Raw genomic sequence first — 17375 nt, forward strand, 5'->3', positions numbered from 1 at the left:
TGTAGTGTCAGGAAGGGTTTTATTAGAGGCAATTGTTTTCACTATTTTTTTTCATCTCTGAGTTCCAAAATCCATGTTGGAGCACCATCCCCTTTGTTATCTGTAGGTTGATAACTATCTTATAGCTGACACTAAGACATGCTTTCACTATCTTCACAATATTACCAGACAATGACCTGTGCTCAAAAAAGATGTGACTGGCTAATTAGTACTTCTTCTCCTTATTTTTAGAATTGATTATTGTAATTCACTGTACCCTGGTCTTCTGGGCATCTGGTGGTAGGAGATTCCAGATGATCTAGGATCCTTCTTTGAGCTCTTAAGGAGGGCTTTTCATGAGAGTCCCTCTCCACCTGCCCTAGATTTAAATGAACTGTGGTAAACATAATGCTTAATACTCACTAAAGATTTTACAGTTTTGAAAATATAAATTCATTAATATAATTCAAGACATCTAAGGAAGGAAACCTCTATGATTTAATGCTGAGTGTTAGCGAATAACAATACTAGATTGGGTGTAAGGTGACTTGAGTGTTAACACTAGGCCTGCCTCTAACTAGCTCTAAGATTTTGAAACAGCTACTTCCGCAGTCGGGACTTCAGTATTTCTATCTGTATATTGACAGGGATGAACTAATGAGAGATCACAATATGAGATAAAGTGAGCATAATTGAGCTTGTAGGTACATTTTATTTGATATAGGTATCAATGGCATTTGTTACAGGTGATCACCTCTCCTAGAGATACTTTTTTTTACCTTTACCTTCTAAGGCACCACATTCTTAGTTTTCCCTTGTTTCACTGGCCTTTCTTCTTATTCTTCTTTGGAGTGACCCAAGACTAGTCCTTGAATCTCTTATCTAATTACATAGGATAAATTCCATTCACCCCCTTGGGTCATCCAGTCTCATGGTTTTAAAACTGTATATTTATTGACAGTGCCCCAATATATATCTTCAGCCTTGATAGCTTCCCTAAATTCCAGACACAACTGCCTAGTTGATATTTCCACTTGTATGTCTAATGTTTTGCTTAAAATTAACATGCCTAAACCTGAACTCTCAATCCCCAGCCCTCCTGCACTTCAATCTGCTCTTCAATCCATCTCCTCCATACTCTTTAAAGGAAACTCCATCCTTCCACTTCTCAGGCCATATCCACTTTCTTTCACACTCCACTTAATGATCAGCAAATCTTGTTGGCTCTAACTTAAAAATACATTCATAATGTATCAATCAGTACAAAGCTCTACATTGAAGTGCAATTCCTGGGAATAGAATCCCAATTCAGGAAAATAGGGATGGGGTACCTGGATGGTGCAGTTAGTTAAGCATCTGACTCTTGGTTTTGGCTCAGGTCATGATCTCAAAATCATAGGATTGAGCCATACATCAGGCTCTGTGCTCAATGTGGAATCTGCTTAAGATTCTCTCTCCCTCTTCCTCTGCCTCTCCCCCTGTGCTTGCTCTCTTTCTCTCTAAAATAAATAAATAAATCTTAAAAAAAAGGAAAACAGGGACAATAGGGGCAAAGGAAAGAGATAGTTTACCTAACAATGGAGAAAGAGAGCCGGGAAATTACTGAAAATGCATACTCATTCAGTTTGAACACTAAAAATCAAAGAAAGGGAACTTCATAGCCATGAAGTAAGAAAATCTATTCTAACCCACCCCCTTAAAAGGTTGGGACTTTTCCTCTTTAGGAGAATGAATTTCACATAAAAACAATTAGAACATTATCATGAAAGAATACTATGCCAATGTATAATTTTAAAAATAGAATAAGGAGCAGAATAATATCACTACAGGCAGTAAAAGCATTTGTAGAAAGACATATCCACAGAACAAATATAATATGTTATTTAATATTTCAAAACAAGTTAAAATGAATTAACAAAATGTAGAAGATATAAAAGAACAATACAAATTTGAATTAGATAAACTCAGGATGATGTGATTATAACCAGAAAGTAATTATGAGTAAAAGGCATTTCAGAAATAAAGATTAGAAGGATTACAAGAGAAAATAAACATTACAGATGATACTTCTTAAGGGAAATAAAATGTGAAAAGGATAAACTTAAATAAATGAAGAAAAGATAAAAAGAATTCAAGAGAAAGTTCGTCTGGTTTGTTTTGAGATTTCATAGGACCCAGACTATTCTTTTCAGACCTTACCACAGGCTTCTTGTATCCACCCACAAAATGGATTTTGCAAAAATCTTGTAGGGGAAAAAATTATTTTTACCCTTCTACATTCTTCTGGCTGTTTTAATAATTAAATTGGCATAAAACAGATGAACAGAAGACCAAATTTAATTATGTAATACAGGGCCCCATAAAAATATGAGACCCACCCATAGGCAATTGAGGCTTATATGCCATCCTGAACCAAGGAGAAGGGGGTAAGGGTGTGGGACTTCAGAAGAGAGGAAGACAATTCACAAGGAGGTGGGAAGAACAAATGTTTGGTAAACAAACGTTTGCTATGCCATGCAGTCTTTCTCATGTTTCTAAAAAAGTTAACTTTGGTAATAACTCTCTTCCTGGTGCAAGCTTCCTATCTATCTAAATTCTTTTAGGCAGTTATCAGGGGAGGTGAAAAGCTCTTCTTGAGTCTGTGGGAACTTATTGTTGTCAGCTCAAAATAATCCTCATCCAAAGTGGCAAATTCTAGGTCAAATTGCCCTGAACCCCATCAATTCCTTCCAGTTTCAGCTGCCGTTCTCAAATAGGCCCTGCATATTTTGCAAGAAATTTTAGATTTGCCTATTCCTGCATATATTTAGCTATTCTTAGCAAGGGGAACCCCTCAATTTCTTCTGTTTCCTCTTGGCTTGATATAAAATTCTTTCCTCATATTTCTTTTCTTGAGTTTTTAAAATTAGTTTTGCTATTGTCTTGTGGCATAAAACACTGCTACTGACAATTTTCATAAAATAGGATTCCCAAAGAAAAAAAGCAATTAAAAAGAATAAATTCTAAAAAATATAATTCAATAGAACTTTTTGAAATAAAAAGACTTTAATACTATATTGGGAAGGGTACAATACAGACCTGGGAAAAGTAACCCATAACAATAAACACAATGGTATATCTAGTAAAACTCTTGAATTTTAAAGGGAAAAAATAAAAATAATCTCTTAGATATCTAGGCAAAAATATCAAGTTTCTTAAGAAAGAGGGAAAAACAGATTCTCATCAGACTTTTCAAGGCAAACTTACCTTGAAAAATTTGAGAACCAAAGAAAACATTGTCAAAAATCAAGAGGAAAACAGAAGATGTTAGATCATCAGGGCATCCAGAGAAAAATATAAAGCTGGTCCTCAGAATTATCTGCCCCATGATTGACAGGGAGAAGTACTTAAACAGGTTCCTATCACTCATTGTTTGAGGGCTGCCTTCAGGGAGTAATAATTATTCTGAATTTCTGAGGTACACATTCACGCATGACCAGTAGGCTCTAACTGTTGTTTCATCTCATGACCTCAGAGAAGGCCTAGGGCAGAAGACAAAAGATTAATTGTGTGCTTGATGAATTGAGTAAAGGAACCCAGGACTGAATTTTCCACCTTAAAGATGTGTTGTCTCAAGGAGCTGTTCTCATCTGCAGTCTGGATAAAACACCCCAACACTAAAAAGAATCTGGATTGCATACTATTATAGATTCTCCTCTTCTTTCCAAACTTTTGTACTCCTGTATCTTCTTTTTCCAATCTCTGGTCCATTCCTCGTTCAGCTCCTCCTCTGTTACTATTGCCCTCATCATGCGCTGTTTTCCTTCTGTGGGAAGAAGTGTTATGGTATAACTTTCAAGTTTATCAATACTGAATTAAGACAGATCTGCATCCCTCTCCCAACTTCATTAATCTCTCTGTCCCGGTTTATTTTTCTGTAAAATGGGAGTAATGATAGAGTTGCTGTGAGGAATAAATGAGATAAGATATGCAAAGTACTCAATATATGTTAGTTTTTCTTATAAGCAGAAGTGGTAGTAGTAGTGGTGGTGGTGGTACTAGTACTAGTAGTAGTAGTAGTAGTAGTAGTAGTAGTAGTAGTACAGATATGTTGAAAGAAAAAGATACCATATGTAAATCCAGTTGACACTTTTCAGACCTCATCTTAATTGACCTTTCATAAAATTTGACCAAGTTTCACTATTCAAACTCTTGGCATCTATGGCCAGCATACATTTTTCATTTCCTTTTGCTTTCCTGGTGTTTTTTTTTTCTTTTTTCTTTTTTCTTTTTGCTATTCTCCTTTACAGGATCATCTTTCACCTCCTGATACTTAAATGTTAGTATTCCTTCGAGCTCTGTTCTAGACCCTCTATGTTCCCCACTCTCTTCCTAGGTAAACTCACCTGGGAATTTCATCCTTGAAAAAAAAACTTTCAAATAAAGATTTCTAGGCCAGACTTCTCTGAGTTCAAGATCCATATTTAGATGCTTATTACACATTTTCATATTGATATCTCAGACACTTAAACCTGTCTAAGATAGAACATGTCTAAGATGGAACCAATCTTTCCACCAAATATATCAATTTCTGCAAATGTGACCACCATCCATCTAACTACATAAGTCAGAAACCTAAAGGTACTCTTGATCCATACCTCTCCCCTTATCTCCACATATTATCCATCACCATGTCCTGTCTGTTCTACATCTAAAATAACGAGAATATGCCCACCCTGTAGAATCTGCTACCATCTTGATTCAAGCTACTTTCATTTCTGATTTAAATGTTTTCAGTAGCCTCCTACCTGGTCTTTCTTTATCCATACATACCCCTTTTTTACAATCTAATCTCACATGCAATTTATTTCATTCCATTTTGTAAAAAAAAATCTGCAAGCTTTGCATTGACCTAAAATTCTCAGCATCAGTTGGACCCTTCTTGCATCTTCAGATTCTTTTCTTGCTACTCTTCCCCTTTTTCCCTAGCTTCCTTAACTTCATTAAATTTTCCATGCTTCTTTCTGATTTCTGCACCTTTGCAGATGATTTTTACTCTACCTGGAATGTTCTTTTCATTCTTATTCTACCCATGTTTGCTTAACAGCTCATCCTTTAGTTCTCAGTTAAATGTGACTTTAAAAGAAAAGTCTTTGATCTCTCAGACTGGATTAGCTCTCTCTATTTTGCACATCCATAAAACCTTAAATTTCATTTTCAATATTATCTTCACAATTGAAGTAAAATTTAATTTTTTTTATTTGAGTATAGTTGGTACACAATGTTATATCAATTTCAGGTGTGCAACATAGTGATTTGACAACTCTATGCTATGCTTACCACAAGTGCTGCTACCATCTATCACCATACAATGCTATTACAGTACCATTGACTATGTTCCCTATGTTGTGTCTTTTATTCCTGTAACTTATTCATTCCATAACTGGAAATAATTTGCAAAATTATTTGTTTAATGAATCTAGAGCTTGACAAGTAGTAGTTATTGGTATGTTTTATTTATTTATTTATTTATTTATTTATTTATTTATTTCTATCTTTAGCTAGTTTTTGTATCAGGGTAATACTGGTTTCATCAAATGAGTTGGGAGGAAAGTACATTTTTAAATGGGAAATGGCATAATCTGATCTTTGAAATAGCAGTTCTGAAAACAGGGTGACAGACAAAAATGGAGAGATGTTATGGAATTTAATTGGAATCTATTAGGTAAAAACAAGAGATGATGGCTTTATAAAAATACAGTGCACATAGAAATTAGGAAGAGAAAACTAGGAGATCTGAGGCATATAACTTTGAAACATGTGTATTTAAAGAGAGGATGGAGAAAAGTAGAACCAGTGGAGAACACTAAAATGGAACTATTGGTGTTAATTTTGTATTGTTATGTAACAGTATTACCACAAACTTAGGGCTTAAAAAGCACACATTTATTGTCTCACTATTTCTGTGGGTCAGAAATCTGGGCACAGCTAGCTGGGTCCTCTGCTTTAGAGTTTCACAAGGCTGACATCAAGGTGTCAGCTGGGACTCTGGTCTTATCCGAGGCTCAAGTGGGGAAGGATCTATCTCCAAGTTCATGTGATTGTTAGTGGAATTCAATTTCCTATAAATATTATTGGACTGAAGGCCTCATTTTTTTGATGGCTGTTAACTGGAAGTCACCCTCAGTTCCTTGACACCTGGTACTCCCAACTTAGCCACTTGCTCCATCAAAGCTAGCAAGTGAGAGAATCTTTTAGACAGAAGGCAAATTCCTATGTAGTGTAATCCCAGAAGTGTACTACCATCACTTTTGCTATAGTCAGAATCAAGTCACAAGTCCCACCCACAGTCAGAAGTAGGAAATCACAAAAGGGCATGGCTACCAAAGGGTGGGTCAACTGGGTGTCATCCTTGATTCTGTCTACCACAGTTGCAAAGAAAATCAAGAAGGTTTTATCTAGTAGACAATGTTGGTTCCATAATTCAGACAGTGGGGTAGAACAATTAAATAGTGATAAACTATAAGAAGATGCCTGGAAATGTCACAATAACATGACCCCATTGTATGCCACTGGGAAATCAAACTTAACCAAGTATTTAGTGGGATGGCATGATACATGGAAGATTACATGTATAAATGCTTAGGGCAGGGCTCTGACAATAATAGGTTCTCAGTAAATATTTAACTCAGAAATGGATAAAAACAAATCAATCAGTAAACAAATGACTGAAATTATAGAAGCCTGGAGTTCAGGCAAGAAGCAGAACTGGTGTTAATCAGTAAAAATATTTGAGAATCAAGTAGATGGCATATCGCATTAAAAGAGACTAAAATGTTATTCAAAACAAAGACTTTTTTATCTTCATAAGAAAACTATTTTTTATGACAGTCAAGTGATCAAAAGATAAATTCTACTAATGTAAAAGAAGGTTAGCAAATACACATGCAATTGAAATATCTGAACATAGAAACTCCATAAAGTTAAGACTTTCTCATTAATTAGAGGTAATTCATTGTAATTTCCTGCATAATTCCAAGGAATGAGATGAGCATTCCCTATTTCCAAATAGAGATTTATTCTCAACTATAATCCAGTCTGTTCTAGAGTGCTAAGATTTGATTGGTGTTGATCTGAAGCCCTTTATTAAATTTTGTGTAAATTTATTAGTATATTAGACTTTCTGTCAAAAATACCCAAAACCCTGACTTTGTAACTATCTCTTCAATTGTAGGAAAAAGTCAACTCTTAAGATTCTTGTGGGTTCTCTCACTGGTTTATATATATACTACAAAATAGACACATGAGCTGTATCATTGGTCACATTGAGTTGCTTCTTATTTCATCAAATCAACAAATAGAGTGAGAGTATATCATATGCAATGTACTGTAGTGGCTTTCAGTAAATTTTCCTTCAATTTTGTAATACTTTCCTTCTTCTGAAGAGTGTTTAAGTTTGGTTTGGGGAAACTTATCAAGACAAACAAGGCTTTATATAAAGCTTTGAGCTAATTTGCATGTATGTACAACACCATTCCCCTGGTGTTGCTCAAAAAGGATTATAATCTCTTTTTAAAAATTAGAGAAAATAAAGTTTACTACATGGTATATGCTATAAACCAGGTATCTAGAGATAATTCATATTGCTGCTATATATCTGTATAATGTATATAACTAAACAAGAACAATTGCAGATGAAAGTAACCTAAATTTAAATGATAATATTTAGTGTGGTAATATTTAGAGAATAATCAATCCATTCACATTGTCAGTATATTTTTTATCTACATATATGCACTGACACTGGCTATGTGTTTATTTGTGTCAATGAATTATAACAGAAAGGAATTTCAGATAATAAAATCATAAACATCTGGGCTTTGCAGCACATGGTCTGCTGAGTTTTGAATATGAAATGGTTTGATTTCACTTCTAATAATAAAAGGAAGCAGGATATCATGAGGTAAATTATGGTATTGTGCTGCTGAGAAGGAAATAGTCTCACTTACACTATTATTTACAATCTCCTTTATATCCATATACTATTCCATGTCTAAGGGTAGATGATATGAAAAACTTGAAATTGGAGTTCTATAGGTTTTCAGGACAGTGCTTGGGATATGATAGGCACTCAATAATATTTGATGAATGAATGAATAAATTGCAATGAGTAAAGTTTTATGATCAAATTTGAGAACCCACTTCAGGCAGATACTGAATTTTTATCAACATCATTTTAACATAATATTATTAGGCACAGACTTGTAAAATCTTTAAACTGACAAAACTGTCAGCAAAATTGGCCCTTAGCCACAAAGAGTTACAGACAAGCCAAAGTGAAAAACAGACTCTTTACAATTCTAGTGCTAAGGCAGGTGAATGAGAAGGCCCAGACCATGATGGTATAATCTAGATCTACTTCAGACAGCCATGACAGTACTGGGACAGAGGATGGCAGAGTAGAAGAGACACAATCCCTGCTCTCCCAAAGCTTTTGGTCTGGCAAAGGACACCCATAAAACAATCCCAATAGATAACAATTTTAAGAACCCACCCTGCCATGTGTAATTTATATAGCCCTCCTATATCAAAAGTGCCTTGCCTTATTGTAGGCACTCAATAAATATTTGCTAAAAAAATAAATAAATCAGGGGGTACCTGGGTGGCTCAGTAAATTAAGTGTCCAACTCTTGGTTTCAGCTCAGGTCATGATCTTAGGGTCCTAGGATCGAACCCCATGTCGGGCTCTGCACTCAGTGGGGAGTCTGCTTGAGATTTTCTCTCCCTCTGCCCCTCCCCCTGCTCTCTCTCTCTCAAATAAATAAATAAATCTTTTAAAATCAATCAATCAATCAGAGAAGTTTGAGAGAAGTGGACGATCTTATGAAGGTCAGGGATAGCAATGACAGGAATCCTAGATTTCAAGGATGATTAAAAAACTTTGTGTTACACAGCTGGAATGTAGAAATGATTTCACAGAAAGTATATTGAAGGACTAAAGGGCATAGGAAGTGGATCTCTGGCAAACAGAAATGGGAAGTTTCATGGAGAGGATCAAAGTCAGCACATTGTTTGGGGTACCAGTGAAGTGAGGAGACAATTAGGAGGTTTGAATTGCAAAAGAGCATACAGTTCCATATTTGGCTACTGGATGATGTGGAAATAGTTTGCATACAGAGATCTACTAGGAATTCTCTTTGTCTATTTACAGTCTCAGTCCTCCATGCTAAATTGGTGTCATATAATATACGTTATCAATTAAAGTTCTAAATATAGCATTGTGATAAGAGTACTTTTCATGCGTTTTTACATAGTACTAAAAGTTCAGGAAAATGGGTATATGACTCCCTGATGCAAATTACCCAGGAAAATTCACAGAAAAAGTACAAGTGGAGCTACAACATATGCATGTTCCTACTGTTTATTCAATCTTTATATAGTTATTCTCTGTCTATTAAGAAAATGTTTTGAGATTCTCACTTTAGTAGTTACACTAATAAGCACATTTTAGAAAATATATAATAATGTGCAAATCAATGGGATTTTGACCAGACAGACTAGGTTTTAAATCTTTTCTCTGCCACTTACCTGATATATGATGGTGAATAAGTTATGTAATTTCCATGAGCTTCAGTTTCCTCAACTTCAGTGCCATCAATAATAGTGTCTATAATATGAGAGTATTTGATCTTTAAATCACTATGTCTTATAGTGGACACTCAGGAATATGCTCAGGCATTTTACAATAGGTGCTTGCCTAATCAGAGTTTGTAGTTTTCAAGGGGAAAGGAGTTATAAAGATCTTTCTTGAAGATTCTGATAAGATCATTCCTATCCCACTTCACTTCTGATTAAGCAGTATCTTTAGCAAATGATGACTCTCATAGGGACTTTAAAACATGGACATTGTTTTATTCTGACTGGAAATAGGCTACTAGATCCTCTGGGTTCTATTCTTATGTAATAAAAGGAATTAGTTCACTTACATTAAAGAAACTTGGACCTATGTATGTTGGTGCCATTCCATCAGACACCATCACCCATGCAACAACCATGTCCTTCCTGTATAGCTTTTTAATTTTTTTTTAAGTAGGCTCCACGCCCAGTGTGGACCCCAACATGGGGCTCAAACTCACAAACTCATGACCCTGAGATCAAGGCCTGAGCTGAGATCATGAGTTGGACACTTAACTAAGTGAGCCACCCAGGCAGCCCCTCTGCAACTTTTTAAAGAGCACATTGAAATGGAGGAAAACTAACCACCTTGTGACAAGCATTCTTTCTTAAGTCATGTGTATATCTACAAAGAAAAAAATATACTTTCTGTAAATGAAATGAAAATCATTTATGATTGTGTAGACATGAACTAGGGGCTATCTTGAACTTTCTAAAAATGTGATAAATTATTTAAACAAGCTCACATGAGTTGCTTACTTCCCTGGTGTCAGGTCTGTGAAGGAAATGTTGGAACAATCTCATTAACCCAATACAGAATGGACTTCAGAATACTAAAATCACCTTATTCTAGCTAAAACCTCCCAACCTTAAGTCACTATTTTGAATGTTGCAAATCAAATACTATACAATGGCATGTTTACACACTCTGAGGCTGAAATGAAATCTTATATGTAAAAAAATCACTTTTTTTGCTAAAATACATAAGAAAACTCTTCTACTGGGTTTTGATAATTCAAAATAACATATATATACAATATTCCAATGTATATTGAAATTTTATATGTATATAAATGTACAAGAAGAAAACCCAAGATGTTGGAACATGTGACTTTGAGACATGATCAGATGAGCTACACCAATAGACTTTCAAGGTAATAGTGGTTGGTTGTTGAGGACTTATTTCTTGAATTAAAATGCCAACTATAGGACTGGCAGGTAGGACAGAGAAGGGCTCCGGGTAGTGTAAATAATGCCCAGCTAGTCTCCTGGAGGATAGCTGGTGAAGAATTTCCTCACCCTGCAGTTCTTTTGACTCTATCTCTGGTTTTCTTATTGTACCTGTGTCTCTATAGTGACTATAATTTATTGAGCCCATACTACATATCAAACATTATAATAGACACTTTACATGTACTATAGCATTTAATCTCATCACAGAAAAAGGAAAAATAATACCTCTCCTTTATTCTTGTTACAATAAAAATGCAACTTATTCCATCACGTTTACCTTACTATTATTTTTATTTATTATTATCATCAATGTAATATAAGTGGTCATAGTTTAAAAAACTGTTATCCTTTCTTGAAACCTACTTTAGTTCTTTATTTTTCATCAGAACTCTCTAGCTTTATTGAAGGCTTCAACAGTTAAATGTAAAGAAAACTGTTATTAATTTACTTTATTAATGAATTTTTATTGACTGCTCTTCTCTGTCAGGCATTGTGGTAGTGGGTTCCACAAGTACGGCAGTGAACTAAATCAAGTCCCTTCCCTCATGATGTGTACATTATACAGCTATTAAATATTTCAGTGGAAAGTAGCCCTTCCACTGAAATGTTAGTTGCAAAGAATTTGGTGAAATTATGCAAAAACATCTTGATTATTTTATAATGTAACTATTTTGAGAAGTCTCTATTGTTACTTTGTTTTAATTACTTCTCTCATAGAATATTAATATTTAACAGATTGAAGTTCTTTAAATCAATTTAATGTAAAGGGTGAAACAATCATATAAATATAGCTCTATAATGATTTTTATAAGCCTCCTTTGAAATTATAGAATTATATTAATTTTATATAAAAGTCATAAAAGGAGCACTTAAATTACCATTTTTCTTGAATGCATGAGTTCAAAGTCAGGTAAACACTAGGCTAAGCTTTATGTCCCCTATACATATTAATAAATGCCAATAATTTTAATTTAATTGAATCCTACTGTAAGAAGTGTATCGCTTTTGACTAAAGACTGGTGTAAGGCTTACAAAGTAAACAGTGCGTGCAAGGCACTGTTTATAAGGCATAAAGTAAACAGAATAAGTTTAGATTTTTTTCCCAAATGTAAAAATACAAAATTTGTAGGTTAATTTCATACAAGAAGGTATAATAAAAGTATATCCTCATTTAGAATAAGGCATAGTGAAAAAAAAAATAAGGCATAGTGGCTAAAATATCCTAAATATTGCCCACTTTTTATGTTATTGTAAGTGGCCTTTTCCCCCCATTTCCAAGTGCTCATTGCTAGTACAGAGTACAAGTGATTTTCCTTTACATCCTGCAAACTTGCTAAACTTACTTGTTAGTTCTAGTAACTTTTTGCTAAATTCCTTAGGGTTTTCTACATAGACTATCATGCCATCTGCAAATAAAGGCAGTTTTACTTCCTCTTTCATCATCAGTGTACCTTTAATAATAAATGTGTTTATTTTGCTTTATTACTTTTGCCAGGGCCTCCGGTATATTGTTGAATGTAATTAATGTAACCAAATATCCTTACTTTCTCCCCAACATTACGGGAGAGAACGTTCACGTTTTTCTACCACAAAACATTATGATATCTATGTTGTTATTCTTTTATTGTTGTTGATTTTGTTTATTTGGGTTTTTTTTTTGTGGTTGCCCTTTATCAGGATAAAGTTCCCTTCTATTCATAGTTTTTGAGGAATTTATCATGAGTAAGGGCTATTTTTTTTCAAATAGTTTTCTGCCTTAATTGAAATGATTATCTGGTTTTCCTCAGTTATTTTTTTATGAAGTAAATTACATCTATACCTGAATGTTACATTAGCTGTGCATTACTGGAACAAACTTGATTGGGCTATAATGTATTATCCTTTTATATATTGCTGGGTTGGTTTGCTTAAAAACTGATTTTAAAGATATTTGTTTTGAGGCTTATGAGAAATATTAATTCATCGTTTACTTTTCTTCTGAGGCACATATTTGGTTTTAGAACCAGGATAATGGTGGCTTCAAAAATAAGTTGAGGATGTTATTTCCTCCTATATTCTCTAAGAGATTCGGTGCAATTGGTATTATCTCTTTCTTTAGTGGTTGGTAGACTGTGCCAATAGAACCATATGGGCCTTGTATCATTAAGAGGTATATATTAGGGGCGCCTGGGTGGCTCAGTTGGTTAAGCGACTGCCTTCGGCTCAGGTCATGATCCTGGAGTCCCGGGATCGAGTCCCACATCGGGCTCCCTGCTCGTCAGGGAGTCTGCTTCTCCCTCTGACCCTCCTCCCTCTCATGCTCTCTGTCTCTCATTCTCTCTCTCTCAAATAAATAAATAAAATCTTTAAAAAAAAAAAAAAAAAAAAAAAAAGAGGTATATATTAAAAGATTTGTTGCAGGGAGTAGTAATTGATATAAATATACATATACATATAAAATCACAATATCTATAATATGCTAATATATAATAGGTAATAAGTATAAATAAGTATATTAATATAATTATATAATTTTATATAACACATAGCAAATATACAAATAATAATGTTATTTATATATAGCAAAATGAAATCAAACAATGAATGAATTGAAAATGAAATTGAATACACAAACACACGTGTGAAAGGAAGGAAGGGAAGAGGAAGGAAGCTTTAGTAAGTTTAAAATAAACCTAGTGGCTTATTCTTGGTCATCTGAACAGTAAACTATCTCTGACTTCAGGCTCCTTCTTTTCTCAGCTAGAGGGGTTGCATCCATGTTCAGTGCTTACTGGAGAAGGGAAATTGTATCACCCCAAGGAGCTCAAGTTCTTCTGACTCTGGATCTCTGGAGTTCCTACCTAGCTCCTCTATAGAGCTGGCAATTAAAAACAGAGGGCCTTGTGCCTAGGAGTCTGTATTTCATCTGGCAAGGTCACATTCTCACATGTGCCTATAAGAAGGGGTAGCAATGGGAGTTCTCTCTATTTTAACTTAGCTCATGCTGTGTGGCAAACAGATTCAGACACTGACCTATCTTTCTGGGGGATGATGGAATAATGAAGGACTTGTGCCTTCTCATTTCTTGTTGATTCAGTTCTGGCAATTTTTCCTTCTCCTCAATAAAGTCTATTCCTTAACTCATGCTGTTTGGTATTGTGGAATTTCTCCTGAGTTCTCTTAAATGACAGGTGGTAACTACAAATGAACCAAACATGCTATTCTCTGTATTCCCTTTCTCCTACTATCAAATAACCTTTCTTTTTCCCTTCTGGGAGGCACTCATTGATCCTATATCTTCCTTTCCTCTTTTTATTATACTGCAAGAAACTTCTCCTCTTTACCCTAGAACTGCTTTCATTAAGGTCATCAATGACCAAAAGATACTCTGATTCTTTTAATAAACAAATAACAGGTTTTAAGAGCCAGGGAATCCTGATGGTACTAGTCTTTTATAGATCTAAAAGTTTATGGCCAATGTAGTGTGCATGGTTAAGGAACAGATTACTATAGACTTGTATAGCTCATGAAATCAAATTTAGATGATGCTATGACAATTTCCAAATGAAATTACCAAAATCCTCTGTCTACATTATGTATTAGCTGTAGATAATATAACTGGATACGGCCAAATATGCTAGGCCATGTTTTGTCTGATTTCTCATTCTGAATGTGTCAGTACATTTCATCCTTACCGATTCCCAACATAATTTCTGGCTCGTTATACAACAATTAAAAATCCAGCTTAATGTTCCAAATTCAGTGAGTTCTGTAAAACCTCCTGACCTCAGATTGGCTACAGAAATACATAATCAGGGAAAGTGACATGTGAGTTAATGTAATAAAGTTTGGTATGTGAATCTTCATTCCCAATGGATTATCAAATGACCCATTTCAATCCTCATGTTGAGTGGTTGTATATCAATACTATGATTTAAGAAGCTGCAACATCACAGCTGTTTCTCTCTCCAGCTTATGTGAACTGTTTTTCATAGTATTTTATTGTATACTTGACTGAGCTTGTTCATATGATTTTCTATTCTCATGCTCATAATATAACATTTGTAATCACTGGGTAAGAGTAGCATTGGTGTAAACATAATGCCAATTACATTATAAAAGATTATTTTGTCATAATTCATTCACTATTACCTCAAGGGAGAGAACTCGATTTTGTGGCTAAATGCAAATATAAATATAAAGCTACTTATTTTTGTGTTCCATTTATATTTTTTTGCAATCTGATTTAAATCATTGTATCCTAAACTTCAGGGCCTGTGTAACATATTCACAATTTTACCCATTCATATTTTATCTCTACCATTATTTACTTCTTATATCCTTTATATTAAATTATTTTTTTTGTATTTGGCTTCTGAGAAACAATATCCCTAAAGCCAAATATTTTATTTATTAGTTTCTTCTAATATACATTCAAATAAAACAATTAGATTACAGTGTTTGTCAACATGTCAATTGAAATAATCTCACACACCCCCAATGATAAATTAAGCATAAATTTGAAAAAAACAAGTTGTGAGACCATTATCAAGTTTAACTATATCCCCCTTTTTTTTAAAGATTTATTTATTTGACAGAGAGAGGCAGCGAGAGGGGGAACACAGCAGGGAGAGTAGGAGAGGAAGAAGCAGTTTTCCCGCGGAGCAGGGAGCCTGATGCGGGGCTCGATCCCAGGACTCTGGGATCCGGACCTGAGCTGAAGGCAAACATTCAACGACTGAGCCACCCAGGCGCCCCAGGTCTAACTCTATCCCCTTGCACACACATATGCAGACACTCAACTACATGTATTTGCAGCATACCTTCACTTCATAATTTTCATTTTTGTATTTCAGTTTGGCTTTTATGTAGGAATTCAGAATTAAGGTAACCGCCTTCAATTTAAAAATGGTGAAAATATGATGGTGGTATTGATGTTAAAAAGACTTGATTTATAAAAATATTTTTTAACAGAATTAAGCAAATGAAAATTTGTACCCCTGTTGCAATTGCAATCACTAATTTGCAATTTGCTAATGAATTAGTCCTTTTTGTTAGCAGGTGTTCATTTGTAACTAAAATGAAAATTCATGAGATCCTTGAGTTAGCTAGAGTCAGTATCTGTCATTTCTATCCCAGAAATCTTTCTATGGAATGACTTTTTATAAAAGGTTACTGACGGGTTTGGAGAGCAAATTCCTGTTTCTGTAATTTCTGAAGTGCAGCTTGCAATTTCTTACTTTACTGTGGAGTCATGATATCTGCGTGAGGAACATTAATTAAATCTTCAGGGACAAATCAAAACTTGATTTCTAACAATGAATAATTTCAATGGTTGTGCTGGTCTACTAATATACTTCTGCAATTACCGCTGACATACCATAGACTTAAAATGATAAATTCCTGTTTATCATCATATAATTTCTCACTAAATGAAAGTAGAGTGAATTGGGGGGTAAACAATAAGAGGTTCAAAGTCATTTGAATCATAATAAGAACCAGATATCTTATAAAGGCTAGGGAATAAGAATCTCATGAATCAGGTTGTGGTAGGCTGCTCAGGGACTGTGAATGCCCCTTAGCTTTTACAGTAGCCATCACATTCTTTAGCCACTCAGTGGCTCACTAAATAGTTGCTGAATGGAAGAATTAGAGAAAAGTTATTTGGTCCATGATATAGTGGAATGTGCATAATGAGCTGATATAATGGTTCTCCACAGTCATAATCACACAAAAAAGTAAAAAATAAAATTCTCTTGGATTAAGCTTGAGCAGTTGACACATCTTTTTAGAACATTAAAAATCAAAAATCAAAAAATGCATGCAATGATTTGGCATTCTTATGTGAAATTTGGTTTCTAATCAAAGCATTCATGTTCATTTCTATTATCTTGCTTTTTCTTTCCCTTTATGTTATTTATGCCTTTCAAATCCTTTTCAAATAAAGTGGTTATAGTGAATTCACCAATGATAAACTTTTACAGTAGATAAAAGAAACTTATGGGTATAACTTAATGGGTTAAGCCCTGCAACTTCCCACAGACCTTAGCTGGGGAACTCAAAAAGATTTTGCTTATAAGAAAGTTCTATTTCTAAACCTTGGGGATTATTATCATACACTGCTCGCCTTGTTCAAACATTTGTGACATGATTCTGCAATTAAATGACACATTGTCCCGAAAGCCAGACTGTAAGAACATATACATAAGAAGGCAAACTGGAAACTCAAGCTCAGGAAATGGAGGCAACTTTTCAGATAATCTTCATCAACATTCTCTGTGCCTCATCCTCTTTCTCACCCTTTTCGGAAAATGTTGTCTTTTACATAATATGTGCAGATTGACTCTTTCCCTTGGTCGCAGTTACTAAGTAATTGTACAGCATTATATTTCATTTTGCTACCTTTGAATGAAAAGCCTTGCAAAATATTGCCAAATAAAGATAAATGCAAGCTGGAATTCTTTAAAGTGCTCCAAAATATATATTGTGGATAACCACTGCTTGCAATTTGAATTATATCTTCTATATTC

This window comes from Phoca vitulina, unplaced genomic scaffold (assembly GCF_004348235.1).
Source record: "Phoca vitulina isolate PV1807 unplaced genomic scaffold, GSC_HSeal_1.0 scaffold39, whole genome shotgun sequence".
Lineage (NCBI taxonomy): Eukaryota > Metazoa > Chordata > Mammalia > Carnivora > Phocidae > Phoca > Phoca vitulina.